This window comes from Petaurus breviceps, unplaced genomic scaffold (assembly GCF_028583685.1).
Source record: "Petaurus breviceps papuanus isolate PSGF00001 unplaced genomic scaffold, PetGlider_PUasm1.0 37, whole genome shotgun sequence".
In the NCBI taxonomy this organism is placed as follows: Eukaryota; Metazoa; Chordata; class Mammalia; order Diprotodontia; family Petauridae; genus Petaurus; species Petaurus breviceps.
This window is the reverse complement of record NW_027186296.1, coordinates 58,960,112-58,972,632: the sequence shown is the minus strand read 5'-3', so window position 1 is coordinate 58,972,632 and position 12,521 is coordinate 58,960,112. Positions and strand designations below refer to the sequence as shown.

The 12,521-nt window shown below is 38.8% G+C and overlaps 1 pseudogene; it reads left to right on the top strand.

The window, feature by feature from the left end:
• The first annotated feature begins 607 nt into the window (after positions 1-607).
• On the top strand, positions 608-8,491 carry LOC138168337 (large ribosomal subunit protein eL6-like; annotated as a pseudogene).
• The last annotated feature ends 4,030 nt before the right edge of the window (positions 8,492-12,521 follow it).

Genomic DNA, 12,521 nt, shown 5'->3' with positions numbered 1-12,521 from the left:
GACCTTGGACAAATCACTTAATCCCAATTGCCCCTCCAAAAAAAAAAGCAAAAAAAAAAAAATAAAAAACAGCTGAACTGGAAAAATATCAAGGAGAGATAATTTAGGAATCATTGCTGGGATGTCATATTTCAAGAAATTATGGAAGAAAACTGCTCAGATCTTTTAGAATCAGAGAGCAAAGTGAAAATTAAGAGAATCCATTGTTTGCCTCCTGAAAGAAACCTCAAAATTAAAACTTCCAGGAGTGTTATGACCAAAATCCTGAGTTTCCAGGTCAAAGAAAAAAACACTGCAAGCATCTAGAAAGCAAAGGCAGGGAGTGAAGAGAACAAATTTTATGGGAGGAACATCAACAATGCTGGATCATAGAATCTGTGAAGAAGAATAAAATGTAAGAATACTGGAACAGTAGAAAAAGTCCAGGTTGTAAAGGATTTAAATGCCAAAGAGACAACTTTATGTTTGATACTGGAGGTGAAAGGGAGCCATGGGTTGTTACTGAGTAGAGGGAGGCACGTGATCAGACCTGCATTCCCAACCTGCCACTCTCCTAGACCATCAGATTTCATTTTCTTCTGGAAAATAAGAAAGTTTGGTAGAGAGTATGGTGGAAAAAGATGAGATAGTAAAAGAGATCAAGAAGGTGAGATCAGACTGATGGGGGAAAAAAAGACAGTGTCATGGACTTAGGAGAGAAACTCTAAAAACAGAAAGTCTTACTACTTTGAATCACCTGAAAGGTATACTCCTCAAGCCATTTCACCTTGATGGATTAGTCTTCCATAAGTTTTCCATTGATGAACTAACACTAGGGACTAGAATAAATATAACATTCCTGACTTCCCCTATTCCTGCATCTCACCCCCTTCTAACAGCTGGTACTTGGAGTGGTTTTTTTTTTCTTTCCATTTCCTACTAGCAAATATTAAGCTGAAAAATAATGCCTTGAAAAAAAGGATGAGTAGTTTAGGGAAGGAGAAGCCCGAATATGATTACATCCTTGATTGATACCTGTGCGAGAGGTTATAAAGAATGCAATGGAAAAACACTTGGAGGGTTGGGGTCAGAGGCCTAGATTCAAATTTCATGCATCTCTTATACTTACAACATGTATCACCTTAGGCAAATCATTTAACCTCCTTGGGCCTCATTTCCTTCATCTGTAAAATGCAGGGATTGGTCTAAATGGCATCTGAGGTGCCTTCCAGCTTTATATCTCGGATCCTATCATCTTATGAATGCTAAAGATCACTCAGGATCTGACCAAACCTGGAAAGGTGCTTGAGATCAGATTTGCCTTATGATGTTTTAAAAGCAACCCTCTAGAGGGCAGCAAATTTCTAAAAAACAATATCTTCCAGCTAGAAGCCCTTTAGATAATGCTTAATTCTTTCCCTCCCTTCTCTACAATGGGGCACAGAGGAAAAAGAAGTGTTCTGTGTTTGATATGCTCCCTCTATGTTTTTTATTGACAGCACTTACGACAATTTCATATTCTTGAAGAAGAAACTCAGTTTTTCTTGTTGGGTATGTGGATCACTTCACCACAATATCCTACAGACATCCTGTTCATTTTCCAGAAGAAAGCTATATATCTCTAGAGAGATGACAAGAGTCCTACCCAGATTTCCAGGATCCAGAACAATGGAGACCCATCTCTAGCCACCTAGAGGATAACTTGTACCTTTTCCCATTTCACTGAACAACTGTAGGTGACAGGGTAATTCCAAGCAAGAGCCAACTGTTCCTCTAGGAAACTGCCCAATAGTCTGGTATCCAAGAAATTATTTTTCATGAGATCCAGTCATCCCTGTTGAGCAGCAGCTTTAGCTAGAAAATAGAAAATAGGTGGAGCAGAGGGAAGGATTTTCAGAAGAGTGCTTTCCTTGGTGGGTAGTGTTCAATTTCTCCTTATCAACCCTTTTCTACAGGTACCATGGTTTGCTGGGATACTAGAAAATATTCAAGTTGGGATAAACTTAATGCCACACATTTTCCAAATGTTGCCATATATTTTAGGTTGTAGGTTTAGAAATGGAAGGGGAATTGGGAGTTCCTCTGATCTAATTCTCTCATTTAAAAGATGAGGAAGCAGAGACCCACAGATTGATTTGCCCACAGTTATAGTGACTAGTTAATAAGCTGGTATTTGAATTTTCTGATATAAAATCCAACACTTTCCTCTCTGCAGTATGAACTCTTGGACCATTGCTAAAGTGATGGCTTTCATGGCAAGCCACTAAAGCTACAGTCTTATCTAGTAAAGCATTCCCATCCTGGGAGGACAGCCTGGGGATAATCATGGTGGGGGATCAGTATGGATGCTTTTAGGGTCTTCATAAATTTCCCAAGATTGGGAATAATGCTGTACTGGAAATGGTGGGTGAGTCTTTGTAAAATAACCAGAGATTCTGGTGGGGTGTTGGTTTTTCTGGGTCCAATAGAGAGCCCACCAAGTTCTTTCCATAACTACACAAAGAGATCAGAAAGTGCCGGTGCTTATTCTTTACATTAATACATCTTTGGTTTCTAGTACACTAGATCAGATTCTATCTGTAACAATAAGAGAGGGCCTGGGGAGGTGGGACAAGTATTGAGGAACTGGCAAAAGAGGAGGTCAGAGTAGGGCTGCTTATAGGCAGAGCTGAGGTCATTGAAAACTGTTTTCTGTTTCCAAGCTCCTCTTGGTCAGCTTTCTACAAGTCTAAAGCTCTTTTTTTTTTTTAAAGCAATAAGGGTTAAGTAACTTGCTCAAGGTTACACGGCCAGTTATTTTTGTGTGGGTACCTAGTATCTGAGGCCAGAACTGATCCCAGGTCTCCCTACTTGGGGGCTGGCGCTGTTACTCACTGCATACCTGGCCACCCTTCTAAAGCTCTGTTAGTACCTTATTCCCTAGACATGTAATGCAGTGAAAGGGAATGAATCCTGGCTTTGCCATTTACTACCTGTTTGATTGTAGTTTCTTCACTGATAAAATCTGTGAATTGAACTAGATGTCCTCTAAGGTCCCTTTCAATTTGAAATCTCTAATCTTATGATCTTCATTCTAACCTTAATTGACTATGGGGCCTCTTTTCAATTAGCCCCCCACTCGTTAGCCTTCCACCAGCCCTGAAGGCAACTCTATGCTTTTCTTTCTTCCAATCAAAATTTAGATTCTCAGTTTCTTTCTCCTAGGACCCAGATCTTTTTAACAATGTGTAGTAATATTCACCAGATAATACTAATCCCTACTACTATATTACCTAACTGCCTATGTTAATAAGCTGTTTTCTCTGAATGCTACAATGCTTTTCATTTTGCTAGGTCCTCAGTTATATCCCTGTAGATAATCCATCCACTAATGCTAAGCACAACCTTTTCAAACATTTGCAGTTTTCTTAAGAAGACACTTAAAAGATGGAAGGGTGGGTTGGAAAATTTTTGGTTGAGAAGACTTATCAGCACCCCAAAAAGCATACCATCTTTTCTCTCCTAAAACTGACCCCAAATGAAGTCATGAAATGCACACATACACACACACACACACACACACAAACATTTATCAGAGGACAGTCAAAGGGTGAGACTTTGATTTTTGATTCTATTCTCCAGGGCTCTTGCTTGGCTGGTCACCCTACTTGGCTTCTAGAAACCTAGAAAACTATTTTATAATTTATATTCCTTAGAAGGGGAGGGAGTTGCCCTATCGGAAGGAGATGGTCCTTGCTCTCCTGTCCTGTTCCTATCACCTTGCTCTTCAGAAAGTAGGAGAAGGGCTGGAGATAATCACCGATAGTGACCAGAAGCAGCCCTATTGGAAGATAAATTTGGTTTTCCATTTTCTGCTAGCCACCAGCTTGCTTGTTTGATTGGTAGGGAAGCCTGAATCCCATCACCTGCCAACTGATCAGGTAATTTGCTTGGATTAAAATGGGAAGGAAACATGATTATTATTTAAAGGATAATGGGGTCCCTATGCTGCTTCACAAAGAGTTAGGGAATGACAGAGAAGAACAATTGGGACCAGATGCTTAGGGGTTGGCTGCTCACAGGAAATGATCCCATTCCTGGTGCTGTGCCCTGTGAAGTCCCTAAGGTTTCAATTTGTAAGTGACTGCCTGAGGAACTAAGAAGGCAGATCTGGAACAGGGTGAACTATTTTCATGATACCAAGGCAGTAGGCTGAGCTTCAAAAGACTGGAGCTTTCTAGACATAGACAATGTATACACAGCAGAAATCTGTTCTTGTACAGGCTACTCCCCGGGGCTAAAGCTATCTATTGTTCCCTGAGTTGTGGGGCTGAATGACTACATCTCCTCTCTTTGTCAAGCTCTAGATACTCTTCATTCCCCCAGCTTTGTTCCCCTTGTATGATTAGCTCCAATGACCATTACAACCGTGACTTTAACAATGATCTAAGAGGTAACAGTGGAACTCTCAATTATTCAAATGAGCATTGGTGGAGCAGGTAGGGTGGAGAGTGCCAAAGGTAATCTTAAACTGTTTCGTAATTTCCCCAGAAATTTCCATTTAGCTTTATTTAGAATTTGTTTTATGTATGCACATATAGATATCTATATGTAGTTATTGATGGTATATAATTAATATAACCACATATTATATATTGTTATATAACACAATAGATAATAAATATAATGTAATAATTGCATTAACATCTGATTATATTTATTATAATAATCATTAATACTTAATATTAATGGTTGTATTAATAAATTCATTATATATATTACCCAGCAGAGTCTTCTTATACATTAATCCCTAACACATACTTTTGGATCCTGTTTTTTGGTTTTCTGACTGTTCCAGGAACAAGGTATTCTATCTCTAGTATCTAGGGCACTCTTTCTGGCTGCCCCCATACTTGGAATACCCTACCTCTTTCACTCTGATCTGACTTCCTTTAGGTCCCAATTAAAATCCTACCTCCCTACAGGAAGCCTTCCCTAACCTCTTTTAATTCCAGTGCCTTCCCTCTGTTAATTATTTCCTATTTATCCTGTATTCACACACACACACACACACACACATTTGTTTGCATGCTGACCCCCCTATTAGATTGTAAGATCCTTGAAGGCAAGGACTGTCTTTTGCTTTTTTTTTTTGTATCCCCAGAGTTTAGCACAGTGCCTAGCACATAGCAGATTGAGAAAGTCAAATTGATGTTATGTCCATTTTTGTCATTGATTTCATTTTGTGTCACTAGTAACATTTTATGTCACTATGTAAGTCACATTTTATTTTTCTCTGAGTTGAGTCTGGAAGTTCAGCTTCCCTGTAAATCACTCATTGTCTCTGAGTTGAATTTGGTAGTTCAGTTTCCTTGCTAATCCCTTTTCTATTCTTGGGTGAAGGAAATCTGTTATCCTTGAAATATGCAGGTGGATGCCAGGGAGTCTGATCTGTTATCTTTGCAATACTGATCTTCAAGAAAGTCTGATCTGTTGTCATGTGACACTAACTACCCAAGCAGGTGGACACCACCAATGAGCTTTCCATAGTAACAAGAGGGAAGGAGAAGTGGTTGCTAGCCGGCACTCGCAATTTCCAATCATATTGTTCCCCATGCTGATGATGTTTCTGACTTTGAAATCAATTGTATTGTTTTCCCCATCTATGATGTTGCCTTCTAGGGTTTTTTTTGGATGCTTCTCCTTTTGTCCATAAAAATAATTTGTCAGCCCTCATTCAGTCTTTTGGCTTACTGAGGAATTAAAAATCCATTTATTGGTAATTACTAGCTTTATCATTAAATTGAACATGCTCAAAATTTTGTGCCTTAGTTTACCTTAATTTCAATTGTGACAAGGTGCTTAATAAATGCTTATTAAGTTGAGTTTACTTTGCTAAATGTTTTGGTTCAGAGACTAATATTCATATTAATTTACATGGCCAGGCAAAACAACCCAGAAACTATTGAGGGGAGGAGGGGGAGAGGGGAGGAAGTCATCTTGAGATGAAAATTTGAGTATAGAACTTAACAGAAGAGTTAGAGGCTTGTATTCAATTTCCTGGGTCTGTTCTTTACTAGTCTTGGTGGCATTAAGAAAGTCATTAGATCTTTCAGAGTTGAAATTTATATTTCTAAAATGAAGGAACTGAAACAGTTGACTCCTTTCATCCCTTCTTTGATCCTGTGACATGTCTAACTGCTTGTAACTGGAATACAAAATACTTGGTGAGGCACCTTGATCTTGGCCTAACATAATGGGTATTTCCTGAAATCAGTTACTCGACAGGAAAAAAAAATATACTCACTCTGCTATAATAATGGATTTCATACTTACCATGTGGATTATAGTTTCTTCAATGAATTCATTTCACATTAGATCCTTATGAACTAGAACCATTAAAAGACTAACCTCATCCGTAACACAATTGCTTCTTGCCATGTTGCCTTCATGCTTTTGATATCACTTAAGGATATGAAAAATATCATGATTTATGCTGATTCAGATGGAAATATTCTACCAAGTTTTTTTTCCCCTTAGCTTTGCTTCTGCTTTGAAAAAACTAGTATTTAATAAGCCAGGGTCAGAATCTGTCTATAACCTAGGGACAAATGGCAGTCATATTGTCCTAGAACACTGACCAGTAAGAATGTGAAATACACATACTGTATTTCCAAGAAAAATGTAAACTCTTTGAGGCTGGGACTGTTTTCCCCCCCTTCTTCTTCTTTGTAAAGAACCTGGCACAAAGTAATTAAGAAATGCTTTTTGGATTGGATGTAATTGGCAGAAAACCTTCATGGCAGTGCCCATTCATCAAATATTTGTCGAAATAAAACGAAGGACTTTGTTACATGTTTTCATTTGCAGCTCTTAACCTTCTTTTTCTGAATTTGTCTCCTCTGTCTTGCTCCCTTTTTGATTTTTATTTATTTATTTTTGCCCTCCCTTTTTTTGGAGGGCAGTTGAAGTTAAGTGACTTGCCCAAGGTCACACGGCTAGTTGTGTGTGGTTGTTTTGTGTGTGTGTGTTAAGAGTCTGAGGCCATATTTGAACTCAGGTCCTCCTGACTCCAGGGCCAGTGCTCTATTCACTGTGCCACCTAGCTGCCCCCTTGCTCACTTTTTGTAGAGAATGTCCGAGCCTGTACTGTCTCCAAAAAAAAAAAAAAAATTCAATTCTCTAAGATTAAAGTTTCCTCCTTTTTCTTTTCACCAGATTTTTTTTTAATCACAATGGTTTTTTAAAACAAAGTAGGGCATATGGCTATGACTGAAGTTTCTCTGACCTAGACACTTCTTCTGGAGCAAGTCACATGTTTGTTTTTGGGAGCTTTTTGGCATTTTAAACAACTGTGCTTCCAATAACATGATTGTTGTTTTTTTCCCAAGTTTTCATTATCATGGGTTGGGGAATAGATTTTTCCAGTTATTTTTTCATAACTGTAATATTAACAATATATACTGTTCTCCTCACAACAGCCATGTGAAGTAAAAAATATCAGTATTATTATCCTTGTGAGGCTGATAGTGGTATGGGAACCCAAATGACATCTCTTTCCTCAGTATGAATGTATACAATGAAGTATACTTCATTGTCTCTCAAAGTCCTGTAAGATGATCAAGTAGGGGGTTCTTTGGTATATTTTTGCCCTTAATATTTTCAATTGGCCATGATCAAAGGTTTGCAATTGCTTTAAAAACTGACTTTTCCTCTTTCCCGTCTCTCAGAAAACCCTCCAAGGAAAAGCAGGTCAAAAAGGCAGATGTGACTGAAAAGACGGTAAAATAGCTTCGAAAGCATTGCAGTCGGAACCCAGTCCTGGCCCGAGGGATTGGAAGATACTCCTGGTCTGCAATGTATTCCTGGAGGGCCATGTACAAATGGAAATACGCTGCCCCCAAAGCCCGGACTGAAAGGAAAAAAGGAAGAAAAAGTGCCTGCTACTATCTCAAAACCTGTTGTTGGTGATAAGAATGGAGGAACCCGGGGGGTAAAGATTCGCAAAATGCCGAGGTATTACCCTACTGAGGATGCGCCTTCGAAAGCTGCGAAGTCATGGCAAAAAGCCCTTCAGCCAGCATGTGAGGAGACTTCGAGCTGGCATCACCCCGGGCACCGTTCTGATCCTGCTCACTGGCCGCCACAGGGGCAAGAGAGTGGTTTGCCTGAAGCATCTGGCTAGTGGCTTGCTACTGGTCACTGGACCTCTGGCCATCAACCGTGCTCCTCTGAGAAGGACCCATCAGAAATCTGTCATCGCCACCTCTACCAGGGTTAACGTTTCAGGTGTGAAAATTCCAAATCATCTTACTGATGCTTACTTCAAGAAGAGACTCCGTAAACCTAGACACCAAGGAGAGATTTTTGACACAGAAAAAGATAAATATAATAGCAGCTCAAAGCTGATCAGAAAACAGCGGACTCTCAGGTCCTGAAATTCCTCAGCTCCGTGGCTACCTCTGTAGAGGTACAGAAGACTTCTGTATTCTCTCTCTCTCTCCAATGGCGTTTAACCAAACTGGTGTTTTAAATGCCTTGCAGAGAACATTTATTAAAATATTTGCAATAGCTAAAAAAAACACCTCCCCCCAAAAGACAAAACAAACAAATACCCCCCCCCCCACACACACACACCCCTGGCTTTTGTTATAGCTATTTTTGAAAGCATTCTCTGTAACATCCCTTTCAATTCACCTACTATGTGCAAGGCACTATGCTAAGTCATGGGAATACAAAGGCAAAAAATAAAGTCCTAGCCCTCAAGCAGTTTACATTCTACTTAATATCTTCATGCTGACTGGTCTCCAAGAACTTTTAAAGTGGGAGAATTGATCCTAAAAAAGTTAGAAACAATGAATACTAAATATGGTATGAAACCAAAACCCTTTATGGGTTAATATCATCATCAAAATTCACATTATCATCACAAATAGTAAACTATATGTCTCTTTCCTTGAAAAAATGTCCTCTTCCCTTAAAAGACACTTCTCTAGATGGTCACCTGGACTCCCTGGGATGTCCTTTGATTGTACAAATGGAATTGCAGTAGCATCTGAAGGGATTAGTCCTGATTGATCCAAAATTCACTCCTGAGATGTATTTCTAGGCCTTGATGATACAATCCATGATCACTGAACAGGAGTGACAGCAACTTACCTGTATTTGGGAAGTGAACTTCAATGCCAAACTCTAATAATTGGAATATATTTTTCCTACAATATATTACTTTAAGCTTGCTATAAACACTATGTTTTTCCCCCCTGTGGATTCTGTGAATTTTCTTAGTATTGTCAAATATGTTATTTGCCTTTATATATACATAATATACGCCTTTATCTTCAGCTGTTTTTTTTTCTTTTTTGGTCATGTCTGATTCTTCATGACCCCATTCAGTGTTTTCTTGTCAAAGATACTGAAGCGGTTTGCTATTTCCTTCTACAACTCATTTTATGGATGAGGAAACTGAGGCAAACAGGATTAAATGACCTGCCCAGCATCACATACCTAGTGTCTGAGGCTGGATTTGAACTCAAGAAGACGAGTCTTCTGTTTCCAAGCCTGGTGCTCTTTCCCACTGAGCCACCTAACAACCCTTTTATCTTCAGTCGTGTTCATCTAAATACAAAGTGTCAACTTTTTAATCATAGTGGAAAAGTTCTTAATTTATTTATTACTATGAATAATATGGTTAAGTATTCTTTTGGAAATTATCTCTAAGCAAACACTTTTCTGTGTTGGCTAACAAGCTATTTAGGATATATTTTTTGGGTAATATCTCATCCTTTCTGAAAAATACAAATTTGGAAAAACATATTGAATACAGTTGACACAATATATTGAGTAATGCTCAACCCTCCTGATGGACTTCTGCTCCTTGTTAATTGAGCTTTTCTACAAATACCTATTATTTGCTTGTTCGAAAATTGTTTCTCTCCTGGTTTGTCCAATCTTGGCAACTTGTGTGCAAAACAAAGCCAACGATATTACCTGTAGGGTTCTCACTGTATGGCACAGGATTCACCACAGTAGAAATTGTCTTTTATGCTTCTTCCTCAAATATTGTTAAATGTATCCATTTGTTCATTCAGTATGTACTTATAAAGAACCTACGCTGTATAAGGCACCATGCCAGGTTCTGCATAGGACTCTAATCTGTAAAGGCTAAAATGTCTGCAGCTTTGTTTTTTCCTATAGGCTGAAGTTATAGCACGCACACAGACACACATACCTGTTCTTTCAGACAATTACTTAGCTAAGAGTATTTTATTATATATTTTTGACAAAATGCAAATTTCCCTTAGTTTGACTAGGATGGTGGTTATAATTCTCCAGTGTCAAATTGCTGGTTCTAATAAAGTTCCAGTCCAAGGGTATTTTCTTACTTGGGGCCTATAGTATTTGCTCCTCGTTGTGAATTGGAGATATTTCATCCGCTTTAAATTCTTGCTTCTCAGGATCCTGGTCTTTGGAAATCCACCCACGCTTATAGTCCAATTGTACTATGAGTTCCTTTAGGAACATAGTCTATTTCAATTAGATCAATAGTCTCATTTCTGATGATGGTTTCAGTGAATGAATGTGCAAGACATTATTTTTCCCACTTTGCATAATTTTCTCCAGTCTAGTCTTTTTTTTTCTTTATTCTTCACTCTACTTGATCTTTTGCTTGGAACCATCTTCATGACTGAAGCAGGAAAGTGGTGCAGTGGTCTTGGAATCAGGAAGACTTTGAGTACAAATCTGGCCTCAGACACTTAACTGTTTGCCTCAGTTCCTCATCTGTAAAATGAGCTGGAGAAGGAAATGGCAAACCACTCCAGTATCTCTGTCAATCAGGTCATGAAGAGTTGGACTGACCAATGACATCTTCATGATAGAATTCCTAAGAAGACTTGTCCTCAGGATTTTTCAGATTTTTCTACCCAGGTTTTCAATGTCATGTAGCAGTCAGGAGCTCTCTGGTATAGGATCAGTAATGGGGGGCAATATGGCATTTTACAGTGGTAGACCTGTAATCAGGAATCCCAGTTTAAATTCTTGCTCAGATACTTTTTGGTCATGGCTAAGTCACTTAACCTCTTAGTAACTTTAAAATGGGTTTAATAACTCCCCTCTTCACAGAGTTGAGAGCAAATCACCTTGTAAACCTTAAAGTGCTATAGAAATTTTTGTTTTTGCCATTTGCTTATGAAACACTTATTTTTTACAATTACCTTATCAAAAGTCCTTGAGGACTAATCAGTATTGGGTATTTTGGAAACGATTTTGTCAAGAACTTACTCCTATGTCCATAAAAGGTATCTTGGGCCTATCTAATGCCTACTGTAGTCTCTTAGCTAACTCCATTCTTTAAAGTTTTCCACTGCTGTTGCTTGCCTTTTGCTACCTTTCACCCATTTGTTCGGTGGATCACTTCTCTAGTCTGACTCATTTACTTGTGAACCATGGCAAAGTCACTTGACCTCTTTGTTACTTGGTTGTCTTTTCTGTAAAATGAGGGGGTTGGACTCTGACCTCTAACGTCATTTTCTAGTTCTTAGTCTTTGATTTTATGGCCTTTTTCAAACAGGGGGAGATGGTGTGAGGTTTCATCCAGTCAGTTTGCTGGCCTAAAATATGTAACTGTTAGAGGGAGAAAACTTAGGAAAGGTGTAATCGGAGGAAGAGTTGGCAGCCAGAGAGCATAGCTGGTCTGGTGGAAGCAGCACTGGGCTTTGGAGTCTTAAGAACTGTGTTCTAGTCTCACCTCTGCTCCTTAGAAACTCTGCAATCTTTGACAAGTAGCTATTCCTACTTATGTCATAGTTTCTTCCTTTGAACAGTGCACACACACATGCCTGTGTGTGCATGTGTGTAGATTAGATTAGATGACCTCTTATGTCTCTCCCAACCCAAATATTCTTTAACTTTCACCACTCAAAAGCATCACGGCATGGGGCAGCTAGGTGGCACAGTGAATAGAGCACTAGCCCTGAAGTCAGGAGGACCTGAGTTCAAATCTGGCCCCTCAGACACTTAACACTAGCCATATGACCTTGGGCAAGTCACTTAACTCCAACTGCCCTGCCTTTCCCCCCTCCAAAAAGAAAAAAGAAAGCATCATGGCATAACATGCCAGTGGCACTAGGAACATCAGATTAAGTAACTTTGAATTTTATTCCTCTTTTCTTTTACCTCCAGTCTGCCCTCCTTCATTTAGCTTTAATTAAAATGTCAGGGGATTTTTTTCTTGAATTTTGAGAAATTTTTGTCTGTTTTCCATTCACATTTGTGTGAGAATCAGATGTGATAATGAATGTAAAATTCTCTATAACTATAAAGCATTTTATTATTATTATTATTAATATTCCTCAAAAGACTATCAGAGGAATAACTCTTCTTTTTTTTTTAGCTCATGTAACCAGAGGCCTCACACTGAAAATTCAAAAGGTAGTCTGTTTTCAAGAAAATAAGTAGTTTCAAAGAATGATCAGTGATTGTCATGTTAGGACTTCCTGGGAGTGGATGGTTAGAACAAGCCACCCAAACTCTTTCCCCACATACACAAAATGCAAAATACA